This window comes from Salvelinus fontinalis, chromosome 15, assembly GCF_029448725.1.
Source record: "Salvelinus fontinalis isolate EN_2023a chromosome 15, ASM2944872v1, whole genome shotgun sequence".
NCBI classification, from domain to species: Eukaryota; Metazoa; Chordata; class Actinopteri; order Salmoniformes; family Salmonidae; genus Salvelinus; species Salvelinus fontinalis.
This window is the reverse complement of record NC_074679.1, coordinates 46,708,361-46,736,112: the sequence shown is the minus strand read 5'-3', so window position 1 is coordinate 46,736,112 and position 27,752 is coordinate 46,708,361. Positions and strand designations below refer to the sequence as shown.

At 41.2% G+C, this 27,752-nt stretch overlaps 1 protein-coding gene across 1 annotated transcript in view; it reads right to left on the bottom strand.

Annotated features, from left to right (window-relative positions):
• LOC129812066 (transmembrane protein 121-like) overlaps positions 1-27,752 on the bottom strand; it is a 74,749-nt gene that overhangs the window by 46,454 nt on the left and 543 nt on the right. The gene's annotated exons all lie outside the window — the stretch shown is intronic.

Below are 27,752 nucleotides of genomic sequence, written 5' to 3'. Positions count from 1 at the left end.
TACTCCAACTTGATTAAAGCTAGCTAAAGCCAACTTCATAAGATTGCTAGGTAGCTAGTATTATTACAGAGCAACAAAAACCCCAAAACATGTTTTTTTTCTTCTTTTAACAGGACAAATCTGAGGGGGCATGTGCCCCCGTGACCCCTATGGGTATAAAGACTTTGGTTGTCTGTAGGGAGATGATGTGCATCCTTAACAGATAGTCGGTGTTGAAATCTTAAGCGTGTGATATTTATCTTATCTTACTCTAGAGCTGCATTTTTTTCTTTGTAATTTCAATGACTAAATGTTTTCTTTATTTTAAGTATCTCTGTGCACCTCTCTCCATTGTCTGTCATGTCTTTATCTTTATCTCTATCTGATCCTTCCACAACCACTCTCTCTACATTACCCTATCTCTCATTTTCTCAAAAAAAAAAAAAAATCTGTCTATAATTCCTTTCCTCTCCTCTCCTCCCCATTCCTCTGCTCTGCTCCCCTCTCTCCTCTCTATCACTTTCTCGTTGAGCAGTAGGAGATGGTGAGGTGCTGTGTGCTCCTGCCTTCCCACTGTGAGATATCATACATCCAACATGCAGGTTCTTAGCAGGGGATCAAAGACTCCCTTTAGGCCTACTGGCAGGTGAAGATGTTTAACTCCCCCTCGTCTCTCATTTCAGCCTTGTGGAGCCCTGTGAGCAGCAGGGTCAAACAAGCCTCCACGTTAGGACGAAGCTGAAAGACGGGGGGAGTTAAATGTCTAAAGGCTTTTAACTTGACAACTCTCAGGAGCTCTGGAAGAACAAAAAACAACAACGTGATTTACAACTTTCTCCCTTTCCAATTGGCTAGTGTCGACCGACTGAGAGGGGAAAATGCACAGCTCTCACACTTCAACTTTAAAAAAAAGTTACTTATCTAGGTTAAAATCATTGCTGGCAGTAGCACTGTCTTTTCGCAGAGTGCAGAGCCGACCCAGACTCAATGCATAGAGACTCGCTGTCAGACATGGCTCGCTCTCCTCAGAAATCAATCTCTGAGACATTAACATGCAGACACCATGGTTTCACTGTAGAGACGTATAAATTAATTTCCCCATTGTAATGCCGTTGTCCCTCCAGTGACTCTCTCTCCCTGTCTGGTATAGCGTGGAATCAGACACAATGTGAGGAGGTTAAACTTAGAAACAATCACTCACACAGATACATCTAAGCCCTAAGCTCCATCTCTCGTTCTCTTTTCATCCCTCTCTCTTACTCTCTCTGTTTGTCTCCATCCCCTCTGTCTCTCCTCTCTCTCTCTCTGCCATTATCCCACATCTCTCATCGCTCTCTCGCTCTCTCACTCTCTCACGCTCTCTCCCGCTCTCCCACTCCAACTCCACTCCCCCCCCCCTCTCATCTCTCAATTTTTTTTATTTTGTCTGTCTCTTTGGCTGGAGATGATAGAGAAACGATTTGGAGTCTGCTCACGTCAGGGCGATTCTTTATCTCAGCGTGACACTGCTGTGCCTGCCTGCCTGCCTGTCTGTTCCTGGGGCGAGGGGAGCGAGGGATGGGGAAGAGGTGGAGACGGGGGGGATATCTCCTGTCCTCTAGTGACAGTGACAGTTATGACACTGACAGACTGGAGGCAGAGAGGGAGAGCATGTGTGTGTGTGAGAGAGAGAGACAGATAGAGAAAGAGGGTGAGAAAAAGATTGAGTAAGAGAGTGATAGACACAGATGCACAATTTGAAAAGTTAGAGAAAGATTGGTTCTTTAAGAGAAAGATTGCTGCGTTGCTGAGCGAGGTGATGAAAAATAAAGAAGATGATGAGAAAAGGGAGTGGAGATGAAGGTTATGATGGAGAGAGCAAAATAGAGAGAGAGAGAGAGAGAGAGAGAGAGAGAGAGAGAGAGAGAGAGAAGAGAGAGAGAGAGAGAGAGAGAGAGAGAGAGAGAGAGAGAGAGAGAGAGAGAGAGAGAGAGAGAGAGAGAGAGAGAGAACAAAGAGAGAGTAGAAGCCTTTGTGAGTAGAGATGGGGAGTATTTCTGTTACATGTATTTGAAAGTATTTCAATTACTTCTGAGTATTTTATCATTTGTATTACACTGAACTGCACTCCTAAGTACAGTATCACGTTTGGACACACCTACTCATTCAAGGGTTTTTCTTTATTTTTACTATTTTCTACATTGTATAATAATAGTTAAGACATCAAAACTATTAAATAACACATATGGAATCATGTAGTAAGCAAAAAAGTGTTTTAAAAATCTGATTCTTCAAAGTAGCCACCCTTTGTCTTGATGACAGATTTGCACACTCTTGGCATTCTCCCAACGAGCTTCACCTGGAATGCTTAAACAAAAGTCTTGAAGGAGTTCCCACATATGCTGAGCACTTGTTGGCTGCTTTTCCTTCACTCTGCGATCCAACTTATCCAAAACCCTCTCAATTGGGTTGCAGCCGGGTGATTGTGGAGGCCAGGTCATCTGATGCAGCACTCCATCACTACTTCTTGGTCAAATAGTCCTTACACAGCCTGGAGGTGTGTTTTGGGTCATTGTCCTGCTGAAAAACAAATGATAGTCCCACTAAGCACAAACCATATGGGATGGCGTATCGCTGCAGAATTCTGTGGTAGCCATGCTGGTTAAGTGTGCCTTGAATTCTAAATATATCCCTGACAGTGTCACCAGCAAAGCACCTCCACACCCTCACACTTCTTCCTCCATGCTTCACGGTGGAAACCACACATGCGGAGATCATCCGTTTATCTACTCTGCATCTCACAAAGACACAGCGGTTGGAACCAAGCAAGTCTCATCTTCTTATTGGTGTCCTTTAGTAGTGGTTTCTTTGCAGCAATTCGACCATGAAGGCCTGATTCACACAGTCTCCTCTGAACAGTAGATGTTGAGATGTGTCTGTTACTTGAACTCTGTGAAACGTTTATTTGGGCTGCAAGCTGAGGTGCAGTTAACTCTAATGAACGTATCTTCGAAAGCAGAGGTAACTCTGGGTTTTCCTTTCCTGTGGCGGTCCTCATGAGAACCAGTTTCATCATAGGGCTTGATGGTTAATACAACTGCACTTGAAGAAACTTTCAAAGTTCTTTAAATTATCCGAATAGACTAACATTTATGTCTTAAAGTAATAATAGACTGTAGTTTCTCTTTGCTTATTTGAGCTGTTCTTGCCATAATATAGACTTGGTCTTTTACCAAATAGGGCTATCTTCTGTATACCACCCCTACCTAGTCACAACACAACTGATTGGCTCAAATGCATTTAGAAGGAAAGAAATTTCACAAATTAACTTTTAACAAGGCACACCTGTTAATTGAAATGCATTACAGGTGACTACCTCATGAAGCTGTTTGAGAGAATGCCAAAAGTGTGCAAAGCTGTCATCAAGGCAAAGGGTGGCTACTTTGAAGAATCTGAAATATAAAATATTTGTTATTATTTCAGAGTTTTGATGTCTTCACTATTATTTTACAATGTAGAAAATAGTAGAAATAAAGAAAAACCCTTGAATGAGTAGGTGTGTCCAAACTTTTGACTGGTACTTTCATATAGCGGTTCATCCTTTTGTGGCCTCCTTTCACCCTACATTGTTATCCGAAGTCTGATGGCACTATGGTGTGATAAGAGCGTCTGTTAAATGAACAACATACAAATGTATATGTTGATCTAATGAGTCCTGCTCCGTAACAAGGCCAATAATAATACCCAGTGTGCTTTGCAGTTCATTTTGGTATGTTCACATGCACATTTACATTTTGATCATTTAGCAGACACTCTTATCCAGAGTTCATTCAGTCAGTGCATTCAACCAAGGTAGATAAACAACAACATTTCACAGTTATAGCAAGTAGTACGTTTATGTAACCCTTACTGAGAAGGTTGTTGCTGTTCGGGCCACCTACTTTCATGTAGTATTTTAAATTTAATATTTTAATTAAATACATTTCATTACACAAGTATTTTGTAGTTTATTTTGATACCTTGATCTTTATGGTATGTTGTAATTGTATCTTGTTGGTCATTTTAGCCTTGATTGTGAGGTTGTCAGAGAGAGCTTAATGGATAAATGAATAATCAGCTAGGAGACAGACAAAAGGGTCAGAAAAAGTGAGAGAAAGGGAGAATAGATATTGGTTCTGATTATCAGGTCAGTGAGAGAGGGAGAGAGAGGAGAGAGGCACGACAGAATGGGAGGGTCAGTCCGCCCACTTAGTGAAGGAGAGGAAATCAGTGACATTATAACCTTCTCTGTCTTCATCCAATCTCTGGCTACCATATTCATCCAAGTGTTCCGCCGGCCTCCAACTTGCCAACTCAGGTGTGTATTTTCCCTTCCCTAGAAAATATCCTGCACTCCTTCTTAACTCCCACCCACTGGCTGAGTACATACATGGTTACCATGACAACTTTACCTTCACACACTTCAATGCATCCCTGATACATCCTTGAAAAGGTACAGTAATGTCCTTGAGAACATGAGGTAGAATGAACATCCCCATTTTATGCAGTACAGGGAGAGGATTAAAGATTGGGATATAAAGAACTAGAGAGCATTGAGTCCACAAACTAGACTAGATCATAAAGTCCCTAAGCCAGGACAATATCAAACACTGTACATGTTTTTATTGTTAAACACGTTTTACAACAAAACCCTCTCTTTAACTTTCTAATCTCTCTTTATCACTCTCCCTTTCTCTCTTTGCCCCTCTCTTTCCCCCTTCCCCTTTCTCTCCCCATCCCTCTGTCAGTGCTGAATCACTATTCAAGGTCAGTCTCTATATTCTGTTAAAGTATCATGCTGTGTTGTGACATACTGGTGCGCATGCGTGCACACACACACACACACACACACACACACACACACACACACACACACACACACACACACACACACACACACACACACACACACACACACACACACACACACACACACACACACACACACAGCACTGAACTCCATGCTCTCCCCCAGTCCCTCCATTAGGGAGCAGTCGCTATTAGCCTCTTAGCCATAGATTCTGTGGACCTCAGGTCTGAGGCAAGTTGAGTGTTACATGTAATACTGTAACATCTGTCACTCAACCTTGGACGTGCCAGACCATTGTCATGTGCACAATGTAGCATTAGGGCGCAAAGTAGCAAACTAAAAACAAGCTTTTTTTTTATTGGATAAGTACAGATAGAACCTTCATATTTCAGTATTTTTTCTTATGTTTAGTGTCTCTTGAACACAACCCATAGCATCAGCCAGATCAGGACAGCCGCAATACAAGTAGCATGTACCATCTCAGCTTTCCTATACCCCAAAAAAGAGAGCTCTTCAAGGGTTCTTTGGGAAGGGTTCTATGTGGGACCATAATGACTCAAATAACCCTTTGAGCTCTTCAATGGTTCTTTACAGTTCATAAAAGGGTTCTGTTCTCTTTTAGTGATAATAAAAATGTAGGGGAAGTGTCTCATTAGAATATTTTAGGGTGTGGTTTCGGTACAGTTCTTTGTGAGAGTGTCATTCCAGTTTATCTAATGTGTTGTGTTATGCAATTGCATATTATATATGACTATGGCTGGTAGTAGTGTCTTATGAAAGACTCCCAAAAGGTCTTGTTTAAATGAGTCAGCGGTTCTCAATTCCCTCCTCGGGGACCCCTAGCTATTTTACATGCAGCTCATTTGATTCAACTTGTCAATTAACACAATAATAACTCTGGAATTGTAAAAATATTATAGGGCTGACCTTAACAACAAAAAACAGTATGGTTCTTCAAAAGGATCTACGAACAACCTTTTGGATTGAAAAAAGTTCTTAATAAGACCCCAAAAATATATTAAGTACCAAAATAAAGTGTTCTATAAAGCCCTAAAAAGCGTTGTGACCATAGCGGAACCCATTTCTGGTGCTATGTAGAACCATATTTTGGTGTTTCTTTATAAAACTTTTATAAAACCACCATACAGGTTCCATTTAGAACCTTATGAGCATGGTTCTTTATTGAACCTTCAGGAAAGGGTTATGTATAGCACAAAAAAGGGTTCCGCTATGGATACAAGCCAAAGAACCCATATCTGATACTATTTAGAAGAAGAAAAATGTTTGTGTGTACGATACAATGCCATATACTTGTGTACGATCTCTCACTCTCTCCCACCACAGGTTTTACAACGATTATAAATTCCTGGTAGAAACTCTCAGTATTGAGGAAGAGAGCCTATGGAGAACAAAGCCATTCTCCTTGTCAAAACCCCTCATCCGAAAATGGGAGAATTAAACCATAGTTACATTTTTGAGAATGGTCCGTGGACACTTAAGGACAGTCATGTCGAGTTTGTTTCATTTGGTGACCTCATGAAGGACAGGAGACACACATTACTGTATCTTTGTTTGTATACACTTCTCAATTATGGGGTTTACATGTAAATGTTGTGAAACGTATATGATTACATATGAAACTATTTGTGAAAAGATGAAATGTGATGTTAGCCATCTAAATGCGAGTGTGGGTTTTCAAATGAAGATTAACTCGTCAGTGGCCACGACCCCGTGACCCCCGACATTTACATCGGCGTCATGGAACTTCTTCCAGAGAGTATAAACCACCTGTGACAAAATGTTTATGTTTGGTGCAAAAGAGACCCACGGTAAGCCGGACGTCTCGCATGGTTAAGAAGATCAGAAAACATGAAGCGGTAGCTACATGTTGAAATGGTTGGCATCTCCACAAGAGTCAAAAATGCAGGGACAAGGTCTCCACGTTGAAACTGCTGAGAATTCTACTGAATAAAGAACAATTATTCAGACTGCAGCTTGCTTATTTTAGTCCGGTAAATGCATCCGATGTAAGAACATTTACGAATTGGATTCTGAAGTATCCATTATAACAACCTACAACTCAGAGGGACTCTGATCTCTGGTGGATACACCAGAGGTTTTCTGTCGACTGACCATCCAGCAGACGGACCGGCGATCGCAGAGGGACAGCCAAAACATACACTCGTAAATATGTAAATTTCTTCAATTTCTTTTTGAATGAGCGGTTGTTCATGTTCAAAGTATTAGCAATTTCTATGAGTGTAGTTATCTTCTATGAGTTTCCCGCTCTTGAACTGTCTCCGCTCCATTTCCTTTGTATTTTTATTTTATTTATTTTTATTTAACCTTTATTTAACCAGGTAGGCAAATTGAGAACACGTTCTCATTTACAATTGCAACCTGGCCAAGATAAAGCAAAGCAGTTCGACACATACAACAACACATAGTTACACATGGAGTAAAAACAAACATATAGTCAATAATACAGTGAAAAAATAAATAAATAAGTCTATATACAATGTGAGCAAGTGAGGTGAGATAAGGGAGGTGAAGGCAAACAGATATATGTATAAATAAATAAAAATACCAAGCTGTCATATCGGTTTCGTCTCCTAGGGACTTTTTCTTTGTATCATATAGTAACCAATGCATGACTTATTGTGTGCGTGTTTATGTAATTCTGTGATTGATTAAGTTAGTAAATAAATAATTAAGCCAATTTGTATATCGCTGATTCATGATTCTATGCTAAGGTTTGTGCAGATATCCATGGGTTTGCGACGTTCAGTAATGAGACTGATGAGGTAAAATTAATTCATAAGCGACTGTTTTGATAAGATATGAAAATATCTGAAGAGTTATATTTGGGAAATTGACACTCTATAAACAACATTTTCCGTGGTGCCCTGACTTCCTAGTTAATTAAAGTTACATGGTTAGTTGAATCACTTAACTAAATTACACATAGAAAATTGATATGATAATATACATTCTTCACATTTAATGATAGTCAGCGCTACGACAACTTTATTGTTAATTTACATGGAAATCCATTCTGTGACGTCAGCATACAAATACACAAACACAACACAATATATTAAATGCAGTATGAAAAACTGGAAAATTTGTACTCAAGTCAAATGTTTACATTTCCACATATTCAAAGTCTCTGCAGCCAATACTGTCCGACCGTGTATTGGTCCTGCATCTGTCCTATGTCCCACTATGGGACCCTTCATCTTCTACCGGAGGTGAAGCAGCTGAAAAGATTGGGTAAGATTGTGTGTGGGGTCATCGATGATGCATTTGACCATGTCCCTTGCCTGTTTATCATAAAGGCCCTGAAGCCCCCTGCACTGTGTATACGTCAATGTTATTCTCAGAGGCTACACGGAACATATCCCAGTCCGCATGATCAAAACAATCTTGAAGCATGGATTCTGATTGGTCAGAGCATTGCAGAATAGACTTAACACGGGTATTTCCTGTTTGAGTTTCTGCCTATAGGGGCGGCAGGTAGCCTAGTGGTTAGAGTGTTGGACTAGTAACCGAAAGGTTGCAAGATCAAATCACTGAGTTGATAAGGTAAAAATCTGTCCTTCTGCCCCTGGACAAGGCAGTTAACCCACTGTTCCTATGTAACGGCTTTCGTCTGGTGAAGGAGAAGAGGACCAAGGTGCAGCGTGGTAAGTGTTCATTTAAATAAACTGAACACTGAAATGACAAAAATAATAAAGAGCGAGAACAAAAACAAAACAGTTCTGTAAGGAATACACAGAAAACAATCACCCACAACCAAAATGGGGAAAAGCTACCTAAGTATGATTCTCAATCAGAGACAACGATTGACAGCTGCCTCTAATTGAAAACCATACCAGGCCAAACACAGAAATGGCCAAACACAGAAAACATAGAAAAACAACATAGAATGCCCACCCCAACTCACGCCCTGACCAAACCAAAATAAAGACATAAAAAAGGAACTAAGGTCAGAACGTGACATCCTAGGCCATCATTGAAAATAAGAATTTGTTCTTAACTGACTTGCCTAGTTAAATAAAGGGCCCCAAAAAAATCTAGGAAGGGAGGAGCAAAATGGAGTTGTGATCTGATTTGCCTGAAGGGAGGGCGGGGGAGGGCCTTGCAGGCATCTCAGAAGGGACAGTGGGGGAGGGCCTTGCAGCCATCTCAGAAGGGAGGGTGGGGGAGGGCCTTGCAGGCATCTCAGAAGGGAGGGTGGGGGAGGGCCTTGCAGCCATCTCAGAAGGGAGGGTGGGGGAGGGCCTTGCAGGCATCTCAGAAGGGGGAGTAGGGATACTCTTATTAGCCACTGACATCCCACTGTACCAGGCCAGGAAACAGAAAGTCAGCACACTCTCTATATGTCACATGTAGTACTTGGAGAATGTCTGGGTGTAGTACCTTACCATTGCACGTGCAACCTGCACCAGAGCACAGCGCTACTGATCAGCTTTACATGCAGTGGTCACATATGTAAAAGCAACCCTACTATGTGCCTAATTCATTCACTATCCAAAAAGCAGTCGAACTGTCTAAATAATTCATATTTTGAACCACAACCAAAGTATTATTGAACGGGTAAGCATGTGATGGTGATGCTGTTGTCATGGGAACTAATGTCGACATGGGCCATGTCCCGACACATACAGGGATAGAATATCTCTGTGATTGAGCTGGGTGTGTGTGTGTGTGTGTGTGTATGCCCTGCATGCACGTGGAGTGTTTGTCTCTCGCTGTAGTTCAGCCACAGGACTGTATTGATTGAGTGTTCAGAGAGTGGTCCTGTTAGCCATCATGGCAGCATGTTGCCTCGGGGCAGATCTACACACACTTCATCTCATCGGAAATCGGATATGTCAACTATGTTATATACTGTCCTAGACCCGCCAGCCCTGTACAGAATAACAGTTCATTAGTAAACATCCATCGTATACTACCGCTACCTATCACACACCTATTTGGTAACACTTTATAATTATGTTCGCTTGTAAGGTGTATAAATACTTAAAATGTTTATAAATGTTTACAAATAATGAAATACTTATTTATTAATAGTTTATAAATGGTTTATTCATGATAGTTACTAAAAAGTGTTACCAACTATTTCCTTACTGGCTACCTATGACAAAACTATTTCTTTACATGTTGCCAAACTTGGTTAAGTGGGTTAATGATACCAGATTCACACTATAGGGCCGACCCAAACCATATTGTGCTGGCTTGGATATTTTATTTTCAGATTGGCCTTTCCAGCGCGGTTCCATCAACTGTAGTTGATGCGTAACCAGGCCAGCACAATACAGCCTGGCCTGGCTTCACTCAGCTTGGCTTAGTATATAAAGGGTTAACGTTTAATCGCGGACTGAGAATGAGACAGTGAAACAGTAAAATAATGACACAGTTAGAGGTAGCCTGGCTCACTTTTAAGTCACAATCTCACTTTTAAAAGTTAACATTCTGTTAACTCAAATAATGTTGTTGACTCATCCTATACTCGTATTTGTGGCCAAAACATAAATTGGAGGGAAAAAAAGACTTTAAAAAACTCAAACAGTCCGTTTAAAATATGGTTGCTATTTTCCTCAAAGAGCATGATGTTATCCAGCTGAGGAGGATGAGCAAAAATCAGTGGTCTATTCGCATTCATATTTTTACGACCGCTATATTCTCCCACAACATTCTGTTTTTGGGCTATGCCCATACAATTCCAACACAGAAAAGCTGCTTCTTAACATAGTTAATTACAATGTTTTGGAAGGGAAACTACAGTATTTCACTCATATTGAAATTATAGGTCATGAACTCATCAAAAAAAGAAACGTCCTCTCACTGTCAACTGCGTTAATTTTCAGCAAACTTAACATGTGTAAATATTTGTATGAACATAACAAGATTCAACAACTGAGACATAAACTGAACAAGTTCCACAGACATGTGACTAACAGAAATGGAATAATGTGTCACTGAACAAGGGGTGGAAAAAATCAAAAGTAACAGTCCGTATCTGGTGTGGCCACCAGCTGCATTAAGTACTGCAGTGAATCTCCTCCTCATGGACTGCACCAGTTTTGCCAGTTCTTGCTGTGAGATGTTAACCCACTCTTCCACCAAGGTACCTGCAAGTTCCCGGACATTTCTGGGGTGAATGGCCCTAGCCCTCACCCTCAAATCCAACAGGTACCAGGGATTGAGATCTGGGCTCTTCGCTGACCATGGCAGAACACTGACATTCCTGTCTTGCAGGAAATCACGCACAGAACGAGCAGTATGACTGGTGGCATTGTCATGCTGGAGGGTCATATCAGGATGAGCCTGCAGGAAGGGTACCACATAAGGGAGAAGGATGTCTTCCCTGTAACGCACAGCGTTGAGATTGCCTGCAATGACAACAAACTTAGTCCGATGATGCTGTGACACACCGCCCCAGACCATGACGGACCCTCCACCTCCAAATCGATCCTGCTCCAGAGTACAGGCCTTGGTGTAATGCTCATTCCTTCGACGATAAACGCAAATCCGACCATCACCCTTGGTGAGACAAAACTGTGACTCGTCAGCGAAGAGCACTTTTTGCCAGTCCTGTCTGGTCCAGCGACGGTGGGTTTGTGCCCATAGGCGACGTTGTTGCCGGTGATATCTGGTGAGGACCTACCTTACAACAGGCCTACAAGCCCTCAGTCCAGCCTCTCTCAGCCTATTACGGACAGTCTGAGCACTGATGGAGGGATTGTGCGTTCCTGGTGTAACTCGGGCAGTTGTTGTTGTCATCCTGTACCTGTCCCGCAGGTGTGATGTTTGGATGTACCGATCCTGTGCAGGTGTTGCTACAAGTGGTCTGCCACTGCGAGGACGATCAGCTGTCCGTCCTGTCTCCCTGTAGTGCTGTCTTAGGCGTCTCACAGTACGGACATTGCAATTTATTGCTCTGGCCAAATCTGCAGTCCACATGCCTCCTTGCAGCATGCCTAAGGCACGTTCACGCAGATGAGCAGGGACCCTGGGCATCTTTCTTTTGGTGTTTTTCAGAGTCAGTAGAAAGGCCTCTTTAGTGTCCTAAGTTTTCATAACTGTGACCTTAATTGCCTACCTTCTGTAAGCTGTTAGTGTCTTAACGACGTTCCACAGGTGTGTGTTCATTAATTGTTTATGGTTCATGGAACAAGCATGGGAAACAGTGTTTAAACCCTTTACAATGAAGATCTGTGAAGTTATTTGGATTTTATGAATTATCTTTGTAAGACAGGGTCCTGAAAAAGGGACATTTCTTTTTTTGCTGAGTTTATTTCATAGAAATCTGCAAACACTGGATAGTTTTCTTTAAATGTTGCTATACTGGGTTCTGTGGGCAGAGGAGAGTAAGAAAATGAAACAGTGAAACAGTGAAACAGTGAGAAGATAATGTTCTATAACAGTGATACCCTAGTGAATTGTTTTTAGCACCCTATTACCTACATAGTGCAGTATATTGGAAATAGGGTGCCTTTTGGGACAAAACCAATATTGTAAAATAGAGAGGTAGGTAGCTAATGTCGTTGCCAGAAATGGGCAGTATTTCTGTTATTGCTAAATTAACTAAATAGAAATGTACAGTATATTTGGGAAGCATTCAGACCCCTTGAGTTTTGCAACTTTTTGTTACGTTACAGCCTTATTCTAAAATTGATTAAAAATGTTCCTCATCAATCTACTGAAATATCTTATTTACATAAGTATTCAGACCCTCCGCTATGAGACTCCAAATGGAGCTCAGGTGCATCCTGTTTCCATTGATCATCCTTGAGATGTTTCTACAACTTGATTGGAGTCCACCTGTGGTAAATTCAATTACTTGGACATGATTTGGAAAGGCACACACATGTATATTTAAGGTCCCACAGTGGACAGTGCATGTCAGAGCAAAAACCATGAGGTCAAAGGAATTCTCTGACACAGGATTGTGTTGAGGCACATATCTGCGGAAAGGTATCAAAACATTTCTGCAGCAATTTTCTGCAGCAAAGAAGGTCCCCAAGAACACAGGGGCCTCCATCATTCTTAAACAGAAGAAGTTAGGAACCACCATGACTCTTCCTAGAGCTGGCCATATGGCCAAACTGAGCAATTGGGGGAGAAGGGCCTTGATCAGTGAGGTGACCAAGAACCCGATGGTCACTCTGACAGAGCTCCAGAGTTCCTCTGTGGAGAAGGGAGAACTTTCCAGAAAGACAACCATCTCAGCAGCACTCCACCAATCAGGCCTTTATGGTACAGTGGCCAGACAGAAGTCACTCAGCAGTGAAAGACACTAAAGGACTCTAAGACCATGAGAAACAAGATTCTCTGGTCTGATTAAACAAAGATGGAACTCTTTGGCCTGAATGCCAAGTGTCATGTCTGGAGGAAACCTGGCACCATCCCTACGGTGAAGCATGGTCAAATCAAATCAAATTTTATTGATCACATACTCATATTTTGCAGATGTTATTGTGGGTGGAGCGAAAATGTTTGTGTTCCTAGCTCCAACAGTGCAGTATTATCTAACAACTCACAACAATACACACAGATCTAAGTTAAGAAATACATAAATATTAGGACGAGCAATGTCAGACCGGCATTGACTAAAATAAGGTAGAATAGAATACAGTATATACAATTGAAGTCGGAAGTTTACATACACCTTAGCCTTGCAACTCAGTTATTCACATTTCCTGACATTTAATCCTAGTAAAAATTCCCTGTTTTAGATCAGTTAGGATCACCACTTTATTTTAAGAATGTGACATGTCAGAATAATAGTAGAGAGAATGATTTATTTCAGCTTTTATTTCTTTCATCACATTCCCAGTGGGTCAGAAGTTTATAGACACTCAATTAGTATTTGGTATCATTGCCTTTCAATTGTTGAACTTGGGTTAAACGTTTCGGATAGCCTTCCACAAGCTTCCCACAATAAGTTGGGCGAATTTTGGGCCATTCCTCCCGACAGAGCTGGTGTAACTGAGTCAGGTTTGTAGGCCTCGTTGCTCGCACACGCTTTTTCAGTTCTGCCCACAAATGTTCTATGGGATTGAGGTCAGGACTTTGTGATGGCCACTCCAATACCTTGACTTTGTTGTCCTTAAGCCATTTTGCCACAACTTTGGAAGTATGCTTGTGGTCAGTGTCCATTTGGAAGACCCATTTGCGACCAAGCTTTAACTTCCTCACTGATGTCTTGAGATGTTGCTTCAATATATCCACATAATTTTCCTTCCTCGTGAAGCCATCTATTTTGTGAAGTGCACCAGTCCCTTCTGCAGCAAAACATCCCCACAACATGATGCTGCCACCCCCGTGCTTCACGTTTGGGATGGTGTTGTTCGGCTTGCAAGCCTTCCCCTTTTTCCTCCAAACATAATGTTGTCAAGCAAAGAGGTACTGAGTTTGAAGGTAGGCCTTGAAATACATCCACAGGTACACCTCCAATTGACTCAAATGATGTCAATTAGCCTATCAGAAGCTTCTAAAGCCATGACATAATTTTCTGGACTTCCAAGCTGTTTAAAGGCACAGTCAAAGTATGTAAACTTCTGACACAGTGGAATTGTGATACAGTGAAATATAAGTGAAATAATAAACAATTGTAAACAACTGTTGGAAAAATGTATACAAAGTAGATGTCCTAACCGACGAGCCAAAACTATAGTTTGTTAGCAAGAAATTTGTGGAGTGGTTGAAAAATGAGTTTTAATGACTCCAACCTAAGTGTATGTAAACTTCCGACTTCAACTGTACATATGAAATGAGTAAAACGGTATGTAAACATTATTAAAGTGACCAGTGATTCCATGTCTATGTATATAGGGCAGCAGCCTCTAAAGTGCAGGGTTGAGTAACCAGGTGGTAGCCTGCTAGTGATGGCTATTTAACAGTCTGATGGCCTTGAGATAAACAGCTGCTTTCAGTCTCTCGGTCCCAGCTTTAATGCATCTGTACTGACCCCGCCTTCTAGATGGTAGCGGGGTGAACAGGCCGTGGCTCGGGTGGTTGATGTCCTTTATGATCTTTTTGGCCTTCCTGTGACATCGGTCTCTGTAGGTGTCCCGGAGGGCAGGCAGTGTGCCCCCGGCAGACCGCACCACCCTCTGGAGAGACCTGCCGTTCCCGTTCCAGCTGGCTGTATGGACGGGGACAGTATATCCGGCGAGAGCCATGATTCCGTGAAACAGAGTATGTTACAGTCCCTGATGTCTCTCTGGAAGGCGATCCTCACCCTATTTTATTGTCCAGAGACTGAACATTACGAGTAATACACTCGGAAGCGGTGGATGGTGTGCTCGCCTCCAGAGCCGGCAGAGTCTTGGAGCAGCCTCTGGGATAACTTCAATTGCCCTAAGGGGTACGAACAAAGGATCCAATTCCGGAAAGTAATGCTGGTGAGTTACCTCCGCTCTGACATCCAAAAGTTATTTCCGGCTGTATGTAATAACACATAAACGTTCTGGGCTAATAATGTAAGAAATAACACAAAAAAAAACGAAATACTGCAAAGTTGTACAGGAGCGAGAAGCAGAACTGCCATGTCTGTCGACGCCAACTTGGGGGTGGCAGCGTCATGCTGTAGGGATGTTTTTCAGCAGCAGGGACTGGGAGACTAGTCAGGATCGAGGGAAATATGAATGGAACAAAGTATAGAGAGATCCTTGATGAAAACCTGCTGCAGAGAGCTCAGTGCCTCAGACTGGGGTGAAAGTTCACCTTCCAACAGGACAACGACCCTAAGTACACAGTCAAGACAACGGAACAAGTCTCTAAATGTTCTTGATTGGCCCAGCCAGAGCCCGGACTTAAACCTAATCTAACATATCTGGAGAGACCTGAAAATAGCTGTGCAGCGAAGCTCAAATCCAACCTAAGCTTGAGAGGCTCTGTAGAGAAAATGGGCCAAGCTTTTAGCGTCATACCCAGATTCAAGGCTGTAATCGCTGCCAAAGGTGCTTCAACAAAGTACTGAGTAAAGGGTCTGAATACTTATGTAAATGTGATATTTCAGTTTTCTATTTTATATACATTTGCAAAAATGTCTAAAAACCTGCTTTTGATTCATCATTATGGGATATTGAGTGTAGATTGATTAGGAAAAAAAGCAATTTAATCCGTTTTAGAATAAGGCTGTAACGTAACAAAATGTGGAAATAGTCAAGGGGTCTGAATACTTTCCGAATCCACTGTATCTGTAAAAATGGAAAGTTGCAAAATGACCTGCTACGAGACAGACAGAAGGGTTGGATAAAGTGAGAGAAAGGCCAAGAGAGGGAGAGAGGGAGGGAGTATGGATATTGATTATGATTATCAGGTGAGTGGGAGAGGGTGAGAGATAAAGAGAGGGAGAGAGAGAATGGGAGGGTCAGTCCGCCCACTTAGTGAAGGAGAGGAAAATCAGTGACATTATAACCTTCTCTGTCTTCATCCAATCTCTGGCTACCATATTCATCAAAGTGTTCCGCCGGCCTCCAACTTGCCAACTCAGGTGTGTATTTCCCCTTCCCTAGAAAATATCCTGCACTACTTCTTACCTCCCACCCACTGACTGAGTACATACGTGGTTACCATGACAACTTTACCTTCACACACTTCAATGCATCCCTGATACATCCTTGAAAAGGTACAGTAATGTCCTTGAGAACATGAGGTAGAATGAACATCCCCATTTTATGCAGCACTAAATACAGTTGAAGTTTATTTTGATACATTGATCTTCATGGATATTTGTCATTGTATTTTGTCATTTTTACCCATCGCTGGTTGTTGTGATCTGTGCCGGAACGCCTAGTGTCAGTTTAGTGTCCCATACCAGGGGGTGGGGATTTGGCAGGATGGCAGGTAACAGGATTTGTACCAACCCAGCGCCTCCATCGCCCAGGGTAACAAAACAACAAAATAATGATGACGAGGTCTATCTGTTTAGCCAATTCCACAGTTTACTGAGCATTAGACACATTACCTTTCAGTTCATTGTGTGCTCATTGCCAGGAAGGCCCCTGGCTCACTCTTAAAAACCTGCTTATGGTTTAGTGACAGAATCCAAACCTGAGACTGGATCAAATGTTCTGTACATTAATTGACAGGAATTCATGGCCGTCCAGTGGTTGTTCTGTAACATGCTGTGAGTGCATCCTCCTCACAGGGGGAGAGCAGAGATATCATGGCTATTGATATTTTCATATTGAATTTGTCCATCAATATCCCCTTTTACGATCTGTCCGTCTATGAGTGTCATTGCGATAATGGAGTTTCCACTATGAGTAGAACACTGAAGGCAGACAGAGCCACATGGTTGTATCCAGGCAGGCAGACAAGCAGGCAGACAAGCAGGCAGGGATACCCCTCTTGCCCGTCCATTCCCCCCCACCTCAACCAGGACGGCCAGTCAAACGCTCCACTACTACGTTTACAGATGTATGCGCTGACATTGTCACTATAATTATGGGCTATTATTATCTACAAATTGTATAGAATGAATCAATCAGAATATAAATGAAACATATAAATATATATTATGTATGTATATGTATATATAAAATATGTATATTTCATCAAATCTGACTAACCCAGTGCATTGCCTGCTATGAATTATATCTGATGGTGTATGCATGTTTAGGTAAAAAAACAAAATAATGTTGTTTTTGGAACACTGACAGGTAAAAAGCAGTTGTGTTTTCTTTTGCTCAATCTCATTCAGTGGGCCTATGCCCCTGATTGCTGTGTGTCTGGGGAGTTTGAGTTGAAAGTCAAAAGACACATTCCAGTTCTTCATCTTCTAAGCTTCTCCACTCACAGGAATAAGCTCTCATCTTTACATCACTAACATTTCCCTCCTGACATCATCTCCACACCCAACAGGATCAGTTCGACTGCTACTCTGCTATTTGATTGGATGGATCAGTGTTTGATTAATTGGTGATAATACTTTGCTGTGTTACTGTAGTAACTGATCTGATTAAATTTGCATCTCCGAGGAGTTAGTACACGTAATCTAACGGGAATGGAATACCACTAATCTAATCTAGCAGCATCTAAATCTAGAAATGTGTTTTAACTCATCTTATAATAGATCATGCATATATTCATTATTTAATAAAAAAGCCTTAAAGGTACAATATGCAGAAATTGCGCCGCCATTTTCTGGTTAACCTCTAAAAGTCTAAACCGAATTTGCTCTTTACTACAATAGCACATAGAAACACATTGAATAACTGTCTATGTCTATTTACAGTTATACAGTACTGTCTATTTACATTAGCATCTTTAGGCTTTTGTTAAAAAAATTATGATAAAAATACTCTTTCAAAATGCAGATGTTTATTTAGTTATGGATCCATAACGAATTACTATGGGAATAAATAAACTCAGCAAAAAAAGAAACGGCCCTTTTTCAGGACCCTGTCTTTCAAAGATAATTCATAAAAATCCAAATAACTTCACAGATCTTCATTGTAAAGGGTTTAAACACTGTTTCCCATGATTGTTCAATGAACCATAAACAATTAATGAACATGCACCTGTGGAACGGTCATTAAGACACTAACAGCTTACAGACGGTAGGCAATTAAGGTCACAGTTATGAAAATTTAGGACACTAAAGAGGCCTTTCTACTGACTCTGAAAAACAGAGTGGACATGCCTTTGGCATGCTGCAAGGAGGCATGAGGACTGCAGATGTGGCCAGGGCAATAAATTGCAATGTCCGTACTGTGAGACGCCTAAGACAGCGCTACAGGGAGACAGGACGGACAGCTGATCGTCCTCGCAGTGGCAGACCACTTGTAGCAACACCTGCACAAAATCGGTACATCCGAACATCACACCTGCGGGACAGGTACAGGATGACAACAACAACTGCCCGAGTTACACCAGGAACACACAATCCCTCCATCAGTGCTCAGACTGTCCGTAATAGGCTGAGAGAGGCTGGACTGAGGGCTTGTAGGCCTGTTGTAAGGCAGGTCCTCACCAGATATCACCGGCAACAACGTCGCCTATGGGCACAAACCCACCATCGCTGGACCAGACAGGACTGGCAAAAAGTGCTCTTCACTGACGAGTCGCAGTTTTGTCTCACCAAGGGTGATGGTCGGATTCGCGTTTATCGTCGAAGGAATGAGCATTACACCAAGGCCTGTACTCTGGAGCAGGATCGATTTGGAGGTGGAGGGTCCGTCATGGTCTGGAGCGGTGTGTCACAGCATCATCGGACTGAGCTTGTTGTCATTGCAGGCAATATCAATGCTGTGCGTTACAGGGAAGACATCCTCCTCCCTTATGTGGTACCCTTCCTGCAGGCTCATCCTGACATGACCCTCCAGCATAACAATGCCACCAGCCATACTGCTCGTTCTGTGTGTGATTTCCTGCAAGACTGTGTCAGTGTTCTGCCATGGTCAGCGAAGAGCCCGGATCTCAATCCCATCAAGCACTTCTGGGACCTGTTGTATCGGAGGGTGAGGGCTAAGGCCATTCCCCCCAGAAATGTCCGGGAACTTGCAGGTGCCTTGGTGGAGGAGTGGGGTAACATCTCACAGCAAGCACTGGCAAATCTGGTGCAGTCCATGAGGAGGAGATGCATTGCAGTTCTTAATGCAGCTGGTGGCCACGCCAGATAGTGACTGTTACTTTTGATTTTGACACCCTCTTTGTTCAGGGACACATTATTCCATTTCTGTTAGTCACATGTCTGTGGAACTTGTTCAGTGTATGTCCCAGTTGTTGAATCTTGTTATGTTCCTACAAATATTTACACATGTTAAGTTTGCTGAAAATTGGGAGTCCAATAGGGCAGCGCACAATTGGCCCAGCGTTTCTCTCCCTCTAAAAATAGAAATAACTGTTTTGGCCTTTACAAATATTATTTTGGCCTATATTCAGATTACAATTGCTCACTTTCATTTTTTTTATTTTTTTTATGTCATTATATATAATCAAGTTGATCGCACAGTCATAAAGCTGCGTGACTCACTCATTCAAGGTTTTGGATCAAAATAAATAAGTACCAACATTCTTTCTGATAGTCTTTAATAAAGAAATGTTTTGGTTATCCTGACCTGGACACCATGTACAGTATAATAATAGCCCATTATGGAGCAATAGGATTTGAAGCAATAACTATTTCAGCATCATTTTGCGCTGCTCTGAGACAAGCATGGGGACTGGTCTTGATAAATCAATGAGATGTTTATTTTCACTGAATCTCCGTTTGGGTATTGGTTACACTACAATTAGGGTGTGGAAATGTTACGCTCTTAGTACTGTAGCCCACTTCCGACCGTCACGTTGTACAGCTCCATATTGTCCCTTCCATCCTAACGGAAACCCTGAGGGTTTTGTTTTTTGTTTTTCTTGGAATAGAAACAACATAATATTGATCAAATTAATTAAGCTAAATTTCTTAAAATCAATCCCCCATACTATGTTCTTACAAAAAAGGTTTTAAATTCTCTAGTAATTCCAATATTGAAGACTATCAAAAGCTTCTCAAAGATGCCCTCTAGTGGTCCAACTAACACTAACTAGCATCAATGGTAAAAATGGCTGACAATTAAATAATGTGCCATATAATTCTGCAGCAGCCCGCAATGTGTGACGCAACTTTTAAAGGAAGAACCACTGTAGACGGATTTATAGACTATTACGGATTTTAATAACATTCATTAATGATTTAATAAGAAAGCTTTAAATGTGCAATATGCAGAAATCAATTCTACATTTCTTGGTTGCTAAAATTCTAATAATTTGCCTAATTTCAGTTTGCACCATCTAAACAGCTGTGAAATATATTTTCAATAACCCAAAATATTGTTTTTCAGCTGCTTGAAGCTGGTGTACAAAACTGAAAGTAAAAGACGCAAAAAACAAAACTTAAAAACGGGAAGCATAAAAGTAGCGCACATAGAACATATCTACCACTTCTTAGACCTGCTTTCAATGAGAATGACAGATATACAACTGAAATTTCTATGTGAATTGGGCCGGGTCGCGCAAAAGTTACATCTTGCAGCATTATGTTAAAACTGTAACTAGGCCAGGAACAGGAACAGGAACACTCCTTTGCCTTATCATGGATGGACAGTTACCAATGCAATAGAATGCAGACAGTTTTCTGTAATGGAAGCCTCTTTAATGCAAATTCGATTGAGTGTGGTGTACCACAAGGCAGCTGGCTTAGGCCATTATTGTTTTCTCGGTTTACTAATAACCTTCCACTGACCTTGAATAAAGCCTGTGTGTCCATGTATGCTGATGCCTAAACAGTACACACATCAGCTGCAACAATAACATAAATAACTGACACCCTTAAACATGATCGAACATCTCTGGAGAGACCTGAAAATAGCTGTGCAGCGACGCTCCCCATCCAACCTGACAAAGCTTGAGAGGATGTGTAAAGAATGGGAGAAGCTCCCCAAATACAGGTGTGCCAAGCTTGTAGCGTCATACCCAAGAAGACTAAAGGCTGTAATCACTGCCAAAGGTGCTTCAACAAGGTACTGAGTAAAGGGCCTGAATACTTATGTAAATGTGATACTTCAGTTTTTTAATTGTTATACATTGTTGTTATACAAATGTCTAAAAACCTGTTTTTGCTTTGTCATTATGGGGTACTGTGTGTAGATTGATGAGGGAAATTTAAATAAAACAATGTTTTAGAATAAGGCTGTGATGTAACAAAATGTGGAAAAAGTCAAGGGGTCTGAATACTTTCCAAATGCACTGTATGTACAAACGTATATGGACACCCCTTCAAATTAGTGGGTTCGGCTATTTCTGCCACACCTGTTGCTGACAGGTGTATAAAATCGAGCACACAGCCATGCAATCGCCATAGATTGGACAGTGCAGTTATATTAACAAGAATTTAAGCTTTCAGCCGATTATAAGACACTTATATGTACCGACATTTGTTGTTTCTCTAAAATCTGCGATCGTGACACAAGGCGCTGCATGATTTACAACTGTCCCATTGACGGGGCGCCGATCCCTAAGAACTTTTAACATAGAGCTTCAGTCAGTTGAAGAATGGGTAACTAGCAATATATCCAAAACAGAGCAGCACATATTGCACTTAGATGTACAGTACCAGTCAAACGTTACGACACACCTACTCATTTGAGGTTTTTCTTTATTTGTACTATTTTCTACATTGTAGAATAATAGTAATGGCATCACAACTATGAAATAACACATATGGGATCATGTAGTAACCAAAAAAGTGTTAAACAAATCAAAACATATTTTAGATTTTAGATTCTTCAAAGTAGCCACCCTTTACCTTGATGACAGCTTTGCACACTTGGCATTCTCTCAACCAGCTTCGCCTGAAATGCTTTTCCAACAGTCTTTTAGTTGGAACCAAAAATCTCAAATTTGGACTCATCATACCAAAGGACTGATTTCCACCGATTTCCACCTGATTTCCACAAGCCGCGGAGCCAGATGGATTACGAGGACGTGGACTCAAAGCATGCGCGGACAAACTGGCAAGTGTCTTCACTGACATGTTCAACCTCTCCCTGTCCGAGTCTGTAATACCTACATGTTTCAAACAGACCACCGTAGTCCCTTTGCCCAAGAAAGCAAAGGTAAGCTGCCTAAATGATTACCGCCTCGTAGCACTCACATCGGTAGCCATGAAGTGCTTTGAAAGGCTGGTCATGGCTCTACATCAACACCATCATGCCAGAAACCCTAGACCCACTCCAATTCACATACCGCCCAAACAGATCCACAATTGACGCAATCTCAATCGCACTCCACACTGCCCTTTCCCACCTGGACAAAAATAACACCTGTGTGAGAATGCTGTTCATTGACTAGGCTCAGCGTTCAACACAATAGTGCCTGCAAAGCTCATCACTAAGCTAAGGACCCTGGGACTAAACACCTCCTTCTGCAATTGGATCCTGGACTTCCTGACGGGCCTCCCCCGGGTGGTAAGGGTAGGCATCAACACATCTGCCACGCTGATCCTCAACACTGGGTCCCCTCAGGAATGCATGCTTACTCCTCTCCTGTACCCCCCTGTTCACCCACGACTGCGTGGCCAAGCACTACTTCAACGCCATCATTAAGTTTGCTGACGACGCAACAGTGGTAGGCCTGATCACCGACAATGATGAGACAGCCTATAGGGAGGTCAGAGACCTGTACATTTCTTGTTACTTTTTGATTGATTTTAATAGTTTTTTTTACTTCAGTTACTTTAGTAAATATTTAATTAATTATATTTATTGAATTGCATTGTTGGTTAAAGGCTTGTTAGTAAGCATTTCACGATAAGGTCTACACACCTGTTGTATTCGGCACAAGTGACAATTAAAATTTGTTGTTGAGTTGTTGAGATGTGTCCCTTACTCAGTGAAGAATTTATTTGGGCTGCATTTCTGCATTTCTGAGGCTGGTAACTCTAATGAACTTATCCTCTGCAGCAGAGGTAACTCTGGGTCTTCCTTTCCTGTGGCGGTCTTGAGAGTCAGTTTCATCATAGGGCTTGATGGTTTTTGCGACTGCACTTGAAGAAACTTTCAAAGTTTCGCATTGACTGACCTTCATGTCTTAAAGTAATGGACAGTCGTTTCTCTTTGCTTATTTGAGCTGTTCTAGCCACAATATGGACTTGGTCTTTTACCAAATAGGGCTATCTTCTGTATACTACCCCTACCTTGTCACAATACAACTGATTGACTCAAATGCATTAAGAAGGAAATAAATTCCACAAATTAACTTTTAACAAGGCACACATGTTAATTGAAATGCATTCCAGGTGACTACCTCATGAAGCTAGTTGAGAGAATGCCAAGAATGTGCAAAGCTGTGATCAAGGACAAGGGTGGCTACTTTGAACTCAAAGACAATGATGGTTACTTAAAATGTTTATATGGGACTGACTCAAAACAAAATTAGAATTTTCTAAAGATATGACAACACAGTATCTTTTTTCCCAGCATGCTCTACTGCAGTTTGATATTCTTTGAATTGTTTTTAATATCTGTGTTTTTGCATGTACATTGAGTGATTGATTGATGAAATGTTATGCTACAAAAATATATATATTTTTTAATCTAAACTAATTCAATCATTTAATTTTTGCACCTGTTACTGAAATGTTTTTTCCAGTTTAATTGGCTTAGGTAGTTTCCTCACACTCTTTTAAACCCTGGCAGTCATTATGATTGCAAGTTGTGGGTGAATTCAAATTTAAGCTGTTGGCTAGCCTAACACTGGCTAGATTCCAATAGGAATTACACATCACTTTGCAAGCCAGCATGGTGTGATTTACAGTTAGGGTTGCAAAATTCTGGGAGAATTTCAGAAATCCTGGTTGGAAGATTACTGAACATTTTGGGAAGGTTTGTGGAATTTTGCAACCCTACTTGCAGGCCTCCAAAGTATGTGTTCCAGGCCACTGTATATGACCTTATGATATATAAAATGGTTTAATTTTAATGATTAAAAACTCACTTGGTGAAGGTCACAGGACTGAAATGAATGAATTCACCAAGCATGTCTCTGTCACTAACAAATTGTAACGTCCTGACCTGAGAGAACCATTTATTTCTCTATTTTGGTTAGGTCAGGGTGTGACTAGGGTGGGTAGTCTAGTTTTTCTATTTCTTTGTTGGCCTGGTATGGTTCCCAATCAGAGGCAGCTGTCTATCGTTGTCTCTAATTGGGGATCATATTTAGGCAGCCATTTCCCACCTGTTTGTGGGATCTTGATTTTGTATTGTTGATTTTTAGCCCTACAAAGCTGTACGTTTTGTTTGTTACTCTTTCTTGTTTTGTGTCGGTCATCATAAATAAAGAATGATTAACCTACCCCACGCTGCATCTTGGTCCGACCATCCTTCCAACAACGATCGTTACACAAATACAGTCATGGGTGGTAACTCTAGAATTCAATCGAAGAGCCAAGGCACAGCCAATGGGTGTCATGTGAGGGTAGGACTCCTCCACTTTAGATCAAGCAGCCTTCATGTTCGCAGCATTGTCTGTCACCAGTGCAAATACCTTCTTTGGTCCAGGGTCATTGATGACTGCCTTCAGCTCATCTGCAATGTAGAGACCGGTGTGTCTGTTGTCCCTTGTGTCTGTGCTCTTGTAGAATACTGGTTGAGGGGTGGAGATGATGTAGTTAATTATTCCTCGCCCACGAACATCCAACCACCCATCAGAGATGATTGCAGTACAGTCTGCTTTCTCTATGATTTTCTTGATCTTCACTTGAACTCTGTTGAACTCTGCATCCAGCAAATGAGTAGATAAAGCATGTCTGGTTGGAGGGGTGTATGCTGGGCAAAGAACATTCAGAAATCTCTTCCAATACACATTGCCAGTGAGCATCAGAGGTGAACCAGTTGCATACACAGCTCGAGCAAGACATTCATCAGCATTTTTCTGACTATGCTCCTCCTTTGAGTCAAAAAAACTTCTGATTCCAGAAGGACCATGAGCTGTTGTTATCGATAAGGTGTCGGAATCATCATTTTCTCCTCGAATAGAAGTAGAAAGACTTTTCTCAAAGGTTGCTTGTTGTGAGCGCTGGGGGAACTTTATGCACTTGGCCAGATGATTCTGCATCTTTGTTGCATTCTTCACATATGATTTGGCACAGTATTTGCAAATGTACACAGCTTTTCCTTCTACATTAGCTGCAGTGTAATGTCTCCACACATCAGATAGTACCTGTGTCAATTTCCTGTAAAAGAAAAACTCATACAATTCCATGTACAGATAAATAGTTAAGCAGTTAGATTAAACAACTCCTTTGGAAGATACACATTTTAAAATGAAACATGTATGTAAACAGGTGAATTAACACTCCTCGGTTAGCTGGCTCAAGCACGCTAAAACCCACATGGTAGCAAAAACTAACTAACAGAAATTGTTAACAAGTTAGAAATGTTTTAAACACACTTTGCTGTAGGCTACTATTTACTAGTTAACAAAAAATCATGTATGTCATATCAAATGTATTCACCCACCTAGTATTGTAATCAACATTTACCAGGATGAATGTAGTCCTTGGCTCAGATAATGTAGTAGTGTGGGCTCAATAGCATCTCATTAGTGTGCAAGATCTTGAGAATCAGCTGTACATGTGATGGAGGAGTGCACTGCACATGTGATGTAAGAAATCACTGTGCACAAGAGGGTTGCAATTCTATTGAATTGTTGGATAGTTTAACCAAAATATGTCACAAGACCTAGAATTGCCTTATGTGAATCCCACAAAAGGTTCACTGTTATAAGCAAACTTTTCAGAATTACTTTAAGCAAAATTCCCCAAATTCCAGGGCTTAACTTCCCATGGAAAATTTTCAGAAAAATTGCGGAAATTTACCGGAAAGTTTCCAACCCCTTGCAACCCTAGTTACCACCCATGACTGTATTTGTTATTGACAGAGACATGGTTGTTGAATTTGTAAATGTTCTGTTTTTCGGCCTTCACCAAGTGAGATCCTAATTGAATAGTATTATTATACTTTAACCATTATATATATCATATGGCCTTAAGATTCATAGTTCAGTAGGATTGCTAAATTACACAAACTTTCCAGTAACATTCCAACCAGGATTGCCAGACAAACTGCAATTCTCACCAGAATTTTGCACCCTAACTGTAACTCACATCATGCTGGCTTGCAAAGTGATGTGTAATTCCTATTTGAACTAGCCAGTGTTAGGCTATCCAACAGTTGAAACTTGGATTCATCTACAAACTGCATTCATAATGACTGCCAGGGTTTAGTACAGTGGAATGATACTACCTAAGGCATTTAAACTGGAACAACCATTTCAGTAATGGGTGCAAAAATTCAATGATTGGATTAGTTTAGATTTTTTAAATTTTTCTATCTTTGGGTAACATAACATTTAATCAATCAATCACTCAATGTACATAAAAAAAACAGATTAAAAACAATTCCAAAAAATCCTATATATTTTTTAAATGAGTTGGTGTGGCTTTAGTTGAGTCGGTACCACAGAAACATTTTAAATAATAATTACTTTTCATTGACTTTGAATACAACTTACTCGAAGTAATTGAGCTAAAAATGCCTTGGGGTTTACAGTGTGTAGGGAGTTGATGGAACACAATGCAGTACTATGTAGGCTACCTCAGCCTCAACCTCAGCCTGAGCTTAGAGCAGGAGTCAGATGACCTTTCTAGGGAGTTTTTCCTAGCCACCGTGCTTCTACACCTGCATTGCTTGCTGTTTGGGGTTTTAGGCTGGGTTTCTGTACAGCACTTTGAGATATCAGCTGATGTAAGAAGGGCTTTATAAATACATTTGATTTGATTTGATGACCATAGGCTCCCAGCCAGTGCAGTTAGTGCAAACGAATGGAGAAGCCATTCATCCCGTATTGAACACTGTGGATCTATCAAACTCTTATCTGGACAACAAGGGGCTATATCAAAGACAACCAAAGCAAGCACGTTTCAGTAAAATAAATGGAATGGAATTCAAATTCCAGCAGCACAGCGAGGCTCAGCGTGATATAAGGATGAAGCGGTCAGATGCCAAGTAGATCGTGCGCGCCAGCTGGCTGAAGCCCTCGCGGGACTTGCGCCCGGTGGGGTGGAAGAGAGGGGGAGAGCCTCATGCTTTGACACACGCTGCCTGGCACTTATAGATTAGTGCCACTCCGAAATAAAGTGGGTTCGTTTTACTCATGTAAACACCTTCTTGTGTGAATGTAGCACTTTCACTTTAGAAAACAGCAATCATAAATTATTATTTTTTGAACAATACCAACCATCAATTAGACAAAAACGCTGGGTTTTTTCCCGGCTTGAAGTGATGTGTTTGTGCTAAGTAACCTCACCTACAAACCAGTGGATCTGCTGTCCCCTTTATGAACTTGTAATAGTTGTTTAGAATCCAACACTGCAGCGCTATGACTC